Genomic DNA, 15,321 nt, shown 5'->3' on the forward strand with positions numbered 1-15,321 from the left:
TGCTGCTTCTTGGTGGAAGAATGGGAAGAGAAATTAACGTTAATGTTGTGCTCAAGTGCAGCTTTACAAACTGTAGTTCCCTATAGCAGGAGAAACCAAATGGCACGAACAGCTCCCCAGGATGGAGATGAACTGGGCCAATCCCTGCTCTGCTCTTTCTTTCTCTGACTTCCCTCACTGTAAATCACTCCTGCATGCATTTTACACCTACCCTACACATATGGAAATAATTAAACTGCTTTGGAGAGGAAGTGTTTCCGTGATAAACCAGTTCTCTCTCGCTACTTAAATACTGTGGAAAACTGACAACAAATTGATTCTGAGAGGATTAGGGGTGCCCAGCAAAGGGATTTTATGGACTCTTGAAAGATATGTGCTGCCTCTACATTGCTCCCCCCAGCGCTCCTGCCTCTTGTGCTGCAGCAGCTCAGTTGGATTGCCGTCTGCCTGCCTTCTTGGGTGAAGCAACAGGAGAGCATCTTTGCAAGACAGAATAATCACTGTACCAGTATGCAGGATTGCTGGTCGCACTCCTGCAGGTAAGGTGCTGGTGAGTGTTCCTGGAAGGAAATTGTATATTTGTAGTCTGATTAAAATTGTGCCATGGAGCTGGGCTTTCTATACTGGTAAGACTGACAGAACTTCTTTTTAGTTTTATTTATATTTTTTCTTTCTATATCAGGCTTTTGAGAACCTGGAAGTAACTGAACATGAAAACATGAAACTGCATTTAGAGAGAAAAGCTAAATTCATAGAATCACAAAATGGTTTGCATTGGAAGGAACCTTGAAGCTCATTCAGCCCCAACCCCCAGCCATGGGCAGGGCTGTCCCCCCAGCTCATCTGCCCAAGGCCCCATCCAACCTAGCTTGGAGCCCCTCCAGGGATAGGCATCACAGCTTCTCTGGGCAGCTGTGCCAGGGCCTCACTGCCCTCTTAGTAAAAGAAGTTCCTCCTAACATCTCCCCTATTTTAGTTTAAATTGTTATCTTTGTCCTGTCACCACACTCCCTCCCATCTTTTCTATAAGTCCCATTTAGCTACTGGGAGACCACAATGAGGTCTCCTCAGAGCTTTCTCCCCTTTAAACTAAACAGCCCCAGCTTTCTCAGGCTGTCCTCACAGGAGAGGTGCTTCAATGCTCAGAGCACCATTGTGGCCCTCCTCTGGTCTGCATCTACATTGTGACCCAACCTAACTGATCTACATCTTTCTTATGCTGCAGACTTCCGAGTTACATGCACTGAAATTTGCTCAGTACTACCCTTGTAGCCCTGCTTTATATAGTTGTGCCTCAAGCTTCTTTACCTAGCAATAGTAGACTATATTTTTTAGGCTTTTTTTTTTCCCCCACCTTCTTTCCTCAAACACTGAGCTCTTCTAGCAGAAGCCTACTGCTTGTGTTGGACCTATAGTCTTTATATGCTTCGTAGGACAGTCTGTAACAAAATTAATTAAATCATTATAAAGTGACTCATTCCTATGGTAGCCTTGAGTTTATATAGCCAAGTAAAAGCTGGAAGGCAGTGACAAGTATCTACAGCTTACCAGCAGCCATGTGAATCTGCTAATCACTGCCCACATGGGTTTGATGGGAACTAAAGGCTCATCACCAATCCCCGTCACGGTTGTGGTGAGCCAGATGGTGCTTTAGGTCAGCAGTTCCCTAAAGCACTGGTGCTCTAGTGCTTTGTAACATTTTGGTATTGCTGTTTATGATTAAGAGTACTAAGAAGTTACAATTTACGGTGGTTCCAAGTATTAGTCTGCTTGTTATGGACTTGTTATCATCCTGAAGTTTGAAAACCTGCTGGCTTATCAGGTTGTTTCATACTGGGAGAGAAAGTCAAAATGCCTTGGTGATGTTAATCTCAAACCAAGCTCCCTCTTCTCCCACAGCTGAAAGGTATCTAAGTTGGGGTCCTGACTGCTGTGGCTGCAGCGGTGCCTCCCATGGGGTATAGGAGGTGGTGAGTGTTGTGGGGGAGTTATGTTGGCTGTCTCAGGGGGATGTGGGTGGAGAGGAATGCTTTATTCCTGATGTGTGTTGGTCCTGGTGAGCAAAGCGTCCTGGAAACCCAGTCCTACTGGTGTCGGTTCAACTACAAACCGTCTGCTACTCATGTTATAATTTCTAAAGGCTTGTTACTGTTATGTGTAACTACTGTTATGTGTAACTATAATGAATGTCTTATAGGGCTGGTGGAGAATAGTACATCCATAAAGACTTTATCTATTGATCCTATATTTAGCATGTTAAGTGTAAATGACTGGGGTACTTTTTTTCAAGTGTGTCAAACTAGCATCTTCGAGTGTACTATGAATGAACTATGATTATTTGTGTCTGCCAAACAGCTTTTTTCTGGTTTGTTTGCTTTGTTATACTTCTGACTTGTTCTATTAGCAAACCAAAGTGACCTTGGGTGTAGCCAACTCCGTATGTTCAGGATTGGAGTTGACAATTCTGCTAGGTTTTCCTGGGGTTGGTTATTGCTTGGTTTTTAAGTTTGTTGGAGAGAGAAGCAAATAAGCAAAAAAGATTTTCTTTCTAAGGAGAGACTTTTGTTCCCATCTGTGAGAGTTAAGGAAGCTGATAAGGAGAAGTCCTGATAGCAGTAGAAGCTACTCTCAGCGTTCCAAGTTTGTGTTTCTTCCATGATACAACACTATATCCTGGAAGATATAAGTGGAACATCAAAGTTGGTGTTTAGATATTGTGTCTTTGTTCACTGGTGTGTAATTGAGTGTGGGTACTAAGTGTAGTGTAACTTACTGGGGTTCTCTATCCACCAGTGGTGGCTTTTCTGGGATCTGATGAGGGTTGAGCTCTGCCTTTTGTTTGATGAAAGCTACATATTTCTTCTCCCTTCCCTCTCTTTAATGTAGCATTTTCCATGCCAGCTGCAAGGGCTTAGTATTTCTGAGAATATCTGGCTTGGTTGTATATATTTAATGTGTTTGAGACTAAATGTGGGAAACTTGAAGTGCGTTCATAACTAAAAATATGCCAGAGTTGAAAATGAAGGAATAACTAAGATTAGGGTGTTAATGAATGCTAATGGGAGGTGGTATCTGGGGGCCTTTTGTACCTTTGGGATCTCATCTGCTGCACAAGTCATAGCAGAAGTACGCTGGGTTCTCTACTGAGGATCTGGAACTGCTGTGTCATCCCATGTGAAGTTGAATAAAGGGAAGGAGGAAGGTTCTGCAGTGAAACTGGCTTTAAGTTAACTGGAATATACGTCAGAGTCCCGTAAAGCTTTTCATAGGTCCTGTATCCTCTTGAAGAGGAAATTGTAAAGGCAGGGAAAGTGTTAATGCTCATGGTGAAGGAGGGGGGAAATACTTCAGGTAAGATTACATGAGAATGACTTCATGAGAGTGAGAAATTCAGAAGCTCAGCCCTTGCAAGAAGATCAGAGATGGAGGCAAGGTTGAGGATGGCAATGGGTGAAATCCAGAAGGAAGAAGGTAAGGAAACGATAGAAGAGGTAGCTGTGAGTCTATTCTGCAAGTCATTCTTACACCAAATCATAGAATCACTCAGGTTGTAAAAGACCTTCAAGATCATCAGCTCCAATTGCAACCTAACCATGCTACCCTAACTCTAACAACCCTCTGCTAAATCATGTCCCTGAGCACCACATCCAAATGGTTTTTAAACATATCCAGGGATGGTGACTCAACCACCTCTCTGGGGAGCCTATTCCAGTGCTTAACAATCCTTTCTGAAAATAAGTTTTTCCTGGTATCCAACCTAAACTTACCCTGGTGCAACTTGAGGCCATTTCCGCTTGTCCTGTCACCACTGAGAAGAGATCAGCCCCGCTCACACTGTAAGCAGCTTTCAGATATTGAAAGAGAGCAAAAAATACAGTTCATTATAATGGGCTGCTGAATGTGGTGTCTTTGACAGGAAAAAATGCTGCTGTGTTTTTAAAATGTGAGTGCCCTTTGTTTCTGCAGGATAATACCACTTGTACTGACACTAAAATAAACTTTAGTGAGTTCAATTGATTTTGTTTATATTCTGATATTAGGAATTGCAGGATTTTAGTATCATGCTCAAATTTTCAATTGGGACAACAGATTTTTTGAGACTGCTTTTACATCTTAAATTCTTGCCTGCAGAGGATGGGAGAAGGAAGATGTGGAAAGGCACAATCCAAGCATTCAGGTCATTTAATCTCATTTTTCTTACTTCTTTTTCTAAATAAGAAATAGGAAAATAGAAAGGATTTTAACACCTGCAAAGTACTTCCAGTTTTTTTTTGTTTTTTTTTTTTGCTTTGGAACTGTTTACTGCAACTTAAAAGGATCTCTAGTAATACCTTCATTTGGGGGTTTTGTAAGCCTTTTGTTTAGCTGGAGATTCATTTGTTTTAGTAGTTTTATCTGGGAAACTTGTTAGGCTATTGGTTTGAGTAAGAGGGGAAATATCTGTGTCTCAAGAAGGGAGAAATTGAATATTTGAATGGCTTTATTCCCAATTGTCACTTTAATTGCTGGCAAATTCTATAAATGTTTCTTATGGATTTTTCAAAAGTGAATGTATGACCGTGGATAGAGCCTGATAAGGAGGAAAATTGTCTTGGCACATACAACTTCTAACTCTGTAGTGCTGGAAAGTAATTTTGCAATACTTTGTCTTTCATAAATCTGGAGTGAAATATAGTCAAAGAGCAGGTATGTTTTGCACTCAGAATGGAATTACTTGAATTCTAAACACCTCCCACTCCCAAGTTTAATCAGTAAAGAGATAATAAAGAACAACTAGTAGTACATCAAAATCTGTCACATTGCACAGTCTTGAAAAATCATAAACAGGTAGGCAATTAAAGTCTGGTAGCCATGGCTTTTTAAAAGTAATTTGGCAGGAAAGGTTAATTAGAGAATACAAGGTTTGTGGTGATGAATTCAAATGGCCTCAGTGCCACCAGTAGTGGTTCAGTAGGAGAAGTCAGCCTGGGCAATGGCCTTTTGGTTCTGTCCCTCAGGATGGTGGTTGAAGAGTTGGCCAAGGTCACGTGAAGCCCTTTGAGTGAATTCAAACAGAAAGTGTCTTATGACTTTCAAAAAGGCTGGCTGCCCTCACACAGGGCTCCGAGGAGAGACAGGGCATGTAGATAAGGAAAGCCCTGGAGAATGGGTTTGTGTATCAGGCTCTGGGCTTTGATGAAATACTATCCTTGTGAGGAATTGATCTGTCCTCCCCCATGGAGTTAATGGTGGGCTCTCCATCCCTGGTGTTGCGACCTGGTGCCTTGAGGTGTGCCATGCTACTCCAAATGACAAGAGATGGTAGTTCTGCTGGGGGAAAAAAACATGTCATTAGAAAAAAGCTAGCAGCAGCCAGTGAAAAACCACAGCAGGCGATGTATTTAGCAACCAGGCTTCCTGCTGTGTGAAAAGGTTAAGAGGAAGGAGAGAGATCATTCACAAAAGAGCAAGAAGGTATCGCTTGCTGGTAAGTCATTTCTGTCGTGCTGTTTTGCACAGAACATGCTAGGAAGCAAACCCAAACCACAGTGGAAACAACAAAAGAGCATGTGTGACTGTGTGGACTGTGTAGTAATTACTTTCTTCCTTAGCTTAGCCGTATTTCTGAGGGTTGTGCATCTTTAGTAAAATTTGAATTAATTAATCGAATTAATTAGAGTTTAGTAAAGAGAAGATTACTAATGATATGCATTCAATGAATATTTTCTAATGTTTTACTTATATGAGTGGAGATCAAAGTTTTTTTTGGTGACTTGGCCACAATTCAACTGAAATCCCAGCAAAAAACCTGGGAGACAACATCTTGAGCCCCACTATTGTACTTACTTTCTCTTACTGTACAAGGTTTGTCCCCAAAATCACAGACTTTGTCTTCTACTTGCATGTAAGATATGTGAAAGCTCTCTGCTCGTAATTTTGCTCGTTCATACCATGTACGACTTTTAGCAAAATGAGTGTTTTTGGTATCAAGTGGCTGGGGGCTGACTGAAGCACTTCAGATGGCAGCAATTGCCTTTGAGGTATAATGCAGCTAGGGAGGGTAGAAAGGTTTATTTCAGGATGCACATTCTGATTTGTCTTGAACAACCTGTTGAATGATGGAAACTTCAGGGTTGAGTCAGTGTCATGCACTGTATGAGTTCCCTTGATAAGTCCCTTTGTGGTTTGCTGCAGAACGATGGAGGGATGGGCTGAATGGGACAGGACGTTACAGGTAGAAAAAAACCCTCCAACACCCACCAGCAGACTTGAAAATACCACAAAGAGCAACTTAGGATGTGGTGAGTTGTATAGAAAAATGTGAAAATGAGATAGGATGCTTCTATTTGGGTGAGCAGAAAGTCGTGGTTGTAAAACGAGAGGCCTGTGCTGAGTGTTTGTGGTTCTGCCACAATTCTGTTCTGTGTATGCGTGCGTCCTGGTTTTGGCTGGAATAGAGTTACTTTTCTTTGTAGGAGGTGGTGCTGTACTTCAGATTAAGGTCAAATAAAGTGTTGTTGATAGCACGTGATATTGCTGAGCATGCTGGGTGCTTGCACAGAGCCAAAGACGTTTCAGCTCCTCATGCTGCCCTGCCAGCATGGGACTGGGAGTGCACCAGGAGCTGAGAGGGGACAGCATATGGATAGCTGACCACGACTGGCCAGATGTCCCATAACCATGACTATTTTCCCTTCCTTTTCTGTCCTATTAAACTGTTCTCATCTCAACCTGTGAGTTTTGCCCTTTTTCTTTATTCATTTCCCCCATTCCTCTGTGGAACAGTGAAGAAATAGCTACGTGGTGCTGAGCTGCGTGCCAGGTTAAAACACAACAGTGTGCTAGTTGGTTAGAGTAGCTCCTTACCTCTTCTGGAAAGACAGGAGTTAGTCCCAGTACTGGTGTGTCCAGTATCAACTATAGTATAGATGTATTTGCTTGCATCTGTTGTTTAGGATGTTTTTGTGTTACTCTTTGTCTTCATGATGCACTTAAGATCTTTATTTTTGCTTTCAATACCTTTTGTGATTTATTTTTTCTTCCCCCTCTGCTTACTCTCCCTTGGGTCTTGGTCTGAGTCCACCTTCCTCTAAGCAGAGATTTGTCCTTGGATATTGCCTGACCTGCTTTGCCAAGGTGTTTATCTTCTGCAATGCAGATAGCAAACTTCTCAGTTTAATGTTTCTTGAGGCAGTGCTGGGGGAGGCTCCTTGGAGAAGCACATTTGCATTCACTGACCCATCTAGAAATTTGGAAAGAAGGTTGAGGAGTGCAGAAAATTGGATCAGGAGATAAGTGGAGAGGGGAGAAACAAGTTCTGTACTAGAAACAGGCATCGTGACTGCTTATTGCTTTGTGAGATTGACATGAATTCAAGCAGTTATTTATTACTGATGGGAAGAAAACCAAAATGGACTTGATATTTCTGTTCTGAGGCTGAAAAATCTCACAGTGTCTTGGAAGAAATTGAATCCTTTACATCCAGCGGTGACTTTGAACTGGAAGAGGAGACTCTTATTCCATGGGGTTTGGCTATGGAAGCACCTTGTAGCCAGAAATCATCTTGCCAAGAGCATTTAGTTGCATGTCATAGATGTATTGCTTCTTCTACAATATCATTCTTCCTTATGGAGGAAAGTTATGTGGTTAAATGATGGTTAAATGCTATAGCACTTCAAATTACTGATTTGAGGGGCAGTTGTTTCCATTTCAGTTGCTACTCCCTCACTCATCACCCAGGCTGCATAACTTCTGTTTCATTGACTGTTGCTTGTGACAGGGGAGCTGAGACCAGCAGCTAATGCAGTGCCAAGGACACCTAATTGAATCCGTATAGTTAGATTTCTGCTCCCCTTCCACAGGCTGAGTGAGCTGTGGAGCTGCAATGACACTGGATTTGCCATCCTCTTGCAGGCTGGAGAGTAGTTAAGAGAAATGGAAGGAACTCTTAAAGACCGTCTAGTTCAACTCCCCTGCAATGAACAGGGATGCCTACAGCAGATTAGGTTGCTCAGAACCCCATACAGCCTGACCTTGGACCCCTTGATAGGGTTCCATCCTCTCCGGGGATGGGGCATCCAAGCCTTCTCTTGGCAACCTGTTCCACCTCTATTGTAAAACAAACACACACCTTTTTCCTTATATCTAGTCTAAACCTCTTAGTTTGAAACCACTTCCTCTTGTCATATCCCAACTAAAGAATGTCTTCTTTCTTACAGCCTCTCTTTAGTTACTGATAGGCACATCTTATGTGTGACCAGAACAAGGATCTGCTGGGGCTCCATGCCTGGAGGTTCCTATCAATGCAAAAGGGTGCTTTTCACTTTGGGATTAGCAGGATTTGGGTGATGAATGCAAATCAAATGATTGCTTATCTCAATTTTTTTAAAGTATGTGCTTGCATTGCCCTAAAAGCACGTTCTGGGCTGTGGTGGGGTGGCTCTGTGTGTTCCTGCCTAGAAGACCTGAATTATTATCTTTGATATTTCACCTGTTAACCCCCATGCCAGGGAACTGAGCTGTGTGTAAATGTGTTGTGCTGTCAAGCAGAATGACATGTGACAGGGTGAAGGAGGTGAAAAGCTCTTGGCCATGCTTGTGATGCATACACAACTAACCGCAGCTGCTTTATACTCAGGGAGCCTCTTAAACTCCTCTTCTGTCCTTCCACATCCTTCCTGGTCTTGCAGCCCAGCAGACACCTATGGGCACACCTGGGAATGGCAAATAACTGCTGCTGGAGCAGCTCAGAAAGGTAACAGTGCTTCCCACAAGGAGAAATAACACATTCACTTGTGGCTTGTTGAGCTGAGCAAGGTTGTTGGAGCTTGGGAAGTGGAACCAAATCCAACATTAGCACCCAGGTTCAGACTTTCGTCTTCCAAACCAGCCTTTGGGCTTACAGCAGTTTGTTATTCTTAGACTTCAGTGAATTCATTTTGACTCCTGTAGAAGAAGCCACGACACTGGAATCCATGCACACAATTGTGTTTGCAGCAGTGTTGGTTATGTCTGGGTCTGGGCATTGCAGCTTCTGGGTACCAGGTGCTGCAGAAAAAAGACCATCTCTTCTGCTGCAAGTGAAATGCTAGAGAAACAACCTGCTGCCATAGCTTGCAGCTGCAGGTGGACTACATGCAGACATAGTGCATGGGCTAAGTAACTCACCTGTTGGCTCAGCTAATCAGATGTGGGAAGAACTACATACCTCTCACCTCCAGAGCCAACCATACCTCATGCCTGGAATGAGGCAGAAAAGGTGTAATTACCAGGCTTGCTGTTCTTGAGAAGTATGTTAATTCCAGATCTGATGTTCAAAAATATTTCTGTGCATAAAACACTTTTGACCTTATGCCTGCAGATACAGCTTTATACTTTAAGGTGTATTTTATGTTAAAGATATGTACTTCTAGAGGAATAACTTGGCATGCGTTTTAAAGCTATGAACATAAGAGCTCTCAGAGTACACAATGCTGTATTGTCTGCCTTGGCATTCATCTGTTTGTGTTGCCAAATTTATTTTTCACTTTTTGCTGTAGATAGAGATAAACCAGTGCTAATTTAGTCTAGTTCACAGAATTTTTTTCAGTTTTGTGCTATGGAGCAAAATGCTGTGCTCAGCTAAATCAGTGCCCACCTTAGTCATTGGCCAGCGCAGCCATGGGATGCGCTGAATTATGGCTGTCCAGCACCCATGCCATATCAGGCCTGTGAAATTAGGAAGCTGGGCATGAAATTAGCAGCTGCTACAAGTGTTGCTCATTCTGCTGACAACTATATTGTATGGAATTAGTGTAGGTGTTTCCTTCAGCCCAGTGTGAGAACCTGCAGACCAGTTTCCATTCTGGTTTAGCATTTAGGGGTAGGATTACGCAGAACTGCAAAACCACTGAAGCAAGATGTGTTTGGTTAATTGCCCAATGCAATAACATTCATTATTAAAATACTATTTTAACATGAAATTTCTTTACTATGGAAAATGATTTTACTCCAGCCATTTTGAACTCAGCTGAATGCATACAGCTGAGAGGCACCCCAAAACTGTGGAGAGTAATTTCAATCCCTCTGCTGAGATAGAGCCTGGAGCATGGGGAGGCAGCCAGCTTTCCCAGACATACAGTAGCTGAGGCTGCGACTGGGAGCTGGACGTGGATCTCCTCAGTTCTGTTTTCTTGCTCTTTCAGTGTTTATCTCTTTCCCCACGGGAATCACCCAGTCCTGCCATTTTTATAGAGCTAACATTTTAAAAGTTGTAACAAAAAGGAGTAGGTGGAAAGGGTGTTAAAGATGTCAGCTGGAGTTACTAGTGCCCTTCTTTCAAGTGCAGCACATAGGCTGAGTAGGAAAAAAGATTTCTTCTCCTTCCAGTTCTTTACTGAGAGTGGTGAGGTGCTGGGATGGGTTGCCCAGAGAGGTTATGGATGCCCTGTCCTTTGAAGTGCTTAAGTCCAAGCTGGGTGGAGTTCTGAACAATCTGCACAGTGCTAGATCTAGCAGCTGGTGACCCTGCCTTTGGCAGTGGTGTTGGAACTTGGTTATCCTTGAGGTCCGTTCCAACTTAAGCCATTCTGTGGTTCTAGTTTGGGGTCATTGCTGTATTTTGCCTGTAAGGAAGGCCAGGGCAGTGCTGCACATGGGCAGGATATGGATGTCTTCAGCTGGGATAATGGAGGACTCTGGGCCTGCTGTAGTTTCGGTTCAAAGCGTGTCTGGCTTGTTAGTTCCTCTTTAGGTAGATTTCAAATAAAAACTCTGCTGTTGCAAATGGGCATCATGTCTGACATATTTCATATTTGAAAGGTTTTGGCAGCAGGTGCTCAAATTGGGATGAGATTCCCAACATCCGGGTTTCCCCTGTACAGAAATGTGCGTATCAGAGCCTCCTGCTCACCCTGCTCCAGCTGCTGCTGGCATCCTGGCCTGAGGGGTACTGAAATAAGGTGGGTGGTATTTTCCACCCACCCAGAAAAAAAAGGGGGAGAGATGGAAAGTGGTTTCAGGTCAGCCAGAAGGACTTTGCTAGTCAAATGTGGGCAGCTGTTTCAATGAAATTTCTCTTGGGAAAGTTCAAGCATTTTATTTTGGATTTGTAAGCAAAAATCTTTTGTTTCTCAATGGCTTTTGTTCAGCAGTTGAACTAATTGCAATTACAAGCATGGAAAAGGAGAGAAGATGGGGGAGAATGAAAGCAAATGCTGAACTTGAAATCAAGTCAATGTGAAAGTGTGAGGAATGGGAAGGAGTTAGCAATAGCAGTGATATTTTTCGGTCAGGAGTGAGGCAAGCTGGGTTTTTTTTACTTCAGTGTGTTTTTATTTTGTTTTGGTTTTGGTGTTTGTGTTTGTTTGTTTGTTTTAACTTTTTTTTGTCAAACTCAAGAAATGCCTGATTTTGCATTATATTCTGAGTTTGGGGTCAGAGATGATTTGTATAAGAAAATTAATGAAACCTCTGACAACCCCGATTTCTGCAAGGGCCTCACCTGACCTCCAGTAAGCAAGAAATGAATGGTAGTGTTGTTGTTTTTTCCCAATAGTTTCTTGGAGATTAATTTTTTACTGCCTGTATGGCCTTAAGTTGTGCATGGCCTTCAGTTGCACCAGGGTAAGTTTAGGTTGGATATCAGGAAACACTTCTTTACAGAAAGGGTTGTTAAGCACTGGAATAGGCTCCCCAGGGAGATGGTTGAGTCACCATCCCTGAATGAGTTTAAAAACCATTTGGATATGGTGCTCAGGGACATGACTTACAGGAGGGCTGTTAGAGTTAGGGTAGTATGGTTAGGTTGTAGTTGGACTTGATGATCTTGAAGGTCTTTTCCAACCTGAGTGATTCTATGATTCTTTATCTAACACCTGGTGAGGTCTGTGATTGTGACTCAGATTAGGGCTATTCTAGGCTTTTAATTAGTTGGCACTTGGAGGGGACTTTAAAGGTCATCTAATCCAAGCCATTCTATGCTTCTAAGTTCAGACTGGACATACGACAAATGTTGCATATGATACATATTTTCCCTTCTTCTGGCATAGGAAACAACTGCGTGTGCCTTTGGTTCATTTTGAATGTATGGCAGAGGCATCCAGGAGTTACTGCTTAGATCAATCAACAGATAAATGGATCGTGTCCTTTCTGCTCTCCCAGTTTTGAAATTGGTTTGCAAAATTCCACTTTCTAATCTGCCCCTTTAATCCAAGCTCATCACTTCGTTTCAGACTGGCTCCTGATTCTCTGAATGATCAAATAGGCTTCCTCTCTTTGCTCTTCAGCTAAAAATGTAAACCATTCAAGAAAGTTGCAATTAATATTTTCCTGTCATCATGACCTTTTCTTTATCAAGCTTTCAGATCAGATGTGGGTATTCAGATGTGAATAAGGCACCGCTTCATGATTTTACTCTTTTGGCTTAGTGGGGGTTATGTAGAAGGAAAAAGGACAAGAAAGGTCTCCAAAAAGGAAGAACTTGATAATGACCTGATGTTAGCAAGTCTTTTAATTTGATAACTTGTATTTTGATGAGAAATCTGAACTTCAGAAGGCTTTTATTTCTGAGGAAGATGAAAATTAGCCCTCTGGGAAAAGATTCCTCTGCAGTGTAGCTCTTTAATTTGGCTGTCTGAGCCTGTTAATACTGTTACTGCTTTCTAATTGGAAGTCACGTCAAGGCAGACTGGATTTTGATAGTGATTGATTTAATACGTTCTTATTGTAGCCTGTCTTGAGAAACCAATTGTGCCAAGGAATACAGTTATTATTAAGCTCTGCCTTGTATTCTTGGTCCTTGACTGGTGCGGAGGTATAGACTTTATGCTTCAGTTTGCCCCTGTTGTATATTCTGGTGACGTATTTTCCAGATTGGATGCTGTGGTGTAGAAACAACAACAGTTACTTCTGTCATAGAGAGATTACACCTCTATCTACCCCTCTGATGGGGTCTCCAGATGAAGATGGGTCCCTGGACCTGCCCAGTCTGTTTCCCTCTTCCAAATGTTTCTGCTCTGTTGGATGCCCCTGGTGGTTTCCCTGGGACGTCTTCCACCAGCAGCAAGAAAGTCCAAGTCTCCATCAGAGTGCAAAGAGTGAGAATTTGGTCTTTTCTCCCTAGGAAGAAAGCAGGAGGTCTTCAGCTTCCCATTCTTACCTGCGAGCACAAAGCTTTCCTGCTTATTGGCTCAGTTAAGCCACAGTCTGATGCTGAATAACATTAATTTTAGTTTATAATTGAAGTCTAAATATTGGCAAGGGCTGTGACGTGTTTCCCTCTGACAAGCTCACATTTTATGGATTTGAGACCGAGGAATCTTTTCAGCAATTCCATTAGTGATTCAAGAGCGGTGCATGTTAAAATGTCAATCAGTTGCTTTTAATTATTCCTGTAACGATCCAGGAGAGCTGTTGATTTTTGATATGAGAGTGCTGCAACTTTCTGTCAGATTAAAAGGAAGTTGGGACACTGAGTCTGCAAAAGCACGGTCCTTCACTGTGCCAGCAGTACAGCCCGCTTGTTAGGAAAATCTGCCTTCCATAACATGGGTACACTGTTTCAGTGGTGCAAAATGCCTCCTCGCCTTATATGGTACTCATCAGCCGGCTGCTTAAGCATCTTGCTGAAAGTCATCATGTTTTATTTTGCAAGCAAGCTTCAGTGTCTCAAATTGTGCAGGGAACCTGGCTGTTGCCTACGGAAAGCATTAAGAAACGTGTCCTAGTCCACAGGAGCCTTACTACTGACTTCAGCAGCCGTAAGATGCAGCTCTGTGTCTGAGCTCTGACGCACTTTGTGCTGGCAGACGCAGAGATTTCCCTGCGCACATGAGAAATTTGCATGGCGTGGCTGCACATCACTTGTGCTCATTCCCTCTCCAGCTGCCGCAGTCTCACGTGTTGTGTCAGTGGTATGGCTCTTTGGCAGCTTCTCCATCATTCTTGTTGCGGGGCTCACTTCTGTCTGCATCCCTTTTGCAGAGGCTCTAGCCTCATTTGTAACAGCAGAAAATGAAAAATATGAAGAGCTGAGTCACCGGGTAATGATAACAAAAATGTCATCGGTGCTTGGACAATTAAATTCTGTTGCCTTTGTCATGACAACTGACTTCTAGTTCAAAGGTCTGTCAAAGACGGCAAATGTTCTGCATGCTGATGTTGTCCTCATCATGTCCCCACACTAAACTTCCCTAAAGCGTGTCTTACTGCATTGCATTACAGCTTTCACTACCACAGCACAGAAAGGGACCTCCTGGGATCATAAAGCCCAAACCTCCTGCTAAAGCAAGTTCCCTACAGTAGAGTGCACAGGAAAGCATCCAGTCTTGACTACCTGCAAAAAAAAAACAACTGCAAAATTACCAGCGCTCAGATGATACAGTTCGTTTTCTGTGCAAGCAGTGGCTGGCTTCATGTGCTTGCCATCAGCCTGGTGCAGGGTGTCTCAAAACACTGCTCTCTGTGTTCTGAGTGGGGGATATCTTTAGTCCAGCTCATTCCCTGGTGCTAAGTAATCAGATGACTCATAATGGAGAGGTGATTTGCAGCTGGAGGGCCGGAAGAGCTCATAAATGTACCATCATGTGCTTTTATAGCTTCAGCAGTGGGTTAATACATAGGGCTGTAGCTGGCAGATCATGCCCAAGTGTGGGAAATTCAGGTCAAGTACGATTGATGAAATGAGGGGTGAAAGAAATGAATGCCTTAAAAGGTGGGAGATAGCAAAAGATGAAAACCTGGATGAGGGCCTGGCCCCACTGTAGCAGTCTGGAATGCAAATGCATCCAGCTGTATGGGCTTGGCTCAGGGCTGCCTGGCAGATGTGCCAGCTGTTTTGGACTCTACCTGGATCCTGCTGTGGTGGTTGGATGTATCCCCAGCATTCCTGTGTCTTGCCACAGCGTTGGGAAAGGATGGCTCTGACCTTGGTAGAGCAAAGGGCTGGTGGACATCCTTTGGGGCAGAGTCCTTGTAGCTATGGGCAGGGCTCAGGCTGGACATTGCTTGGATGGTGTGTGGCCTCATTTACAAGCCCTTACACAGCACCTGATGGCATCCAACTAGGCTTACCCTGGGCATACACTCCATCGCCCTTGCAATGCTCTGCTTGGTTTGGTCCCCCCCCTTTGCCATGCTCATGTGCCACTTGTCTGCAAGGACAGCTTTGCCAGAAGCTGGTAGTCTCTGCAGTGCCTTCATAACCCTTACCTTGCTGAAAGGCAAATCCTGAGCCTAGCAGCAGGGGCAAATAGAGAGCTGGGTGGAGACTGGTGAGATGTGGGGACTGGTGGCACTGTTTCGCCCTTCGAAGGGGATGAAACAGTGGGGCTGCTGTGGTTGGAAGCAGGTTGTGACTTCACC

The sequence above is a fragment of the Meleagris gallopavo genome, chromosome 2, assembly GCF_905368555.1.
Source record: "Meleagris gallopavo chromosome 2, MGAL_WU_HG_1.1, whole genome shotgun sequence".
In the NCBI taxonomy this organism is placed as follows: domain Eukaryota; kingdom Metazoa; phylum Chordata; class Aves; order Galliformes; family Phasianidae; genus Meleagris; species Meleagris gallopavo.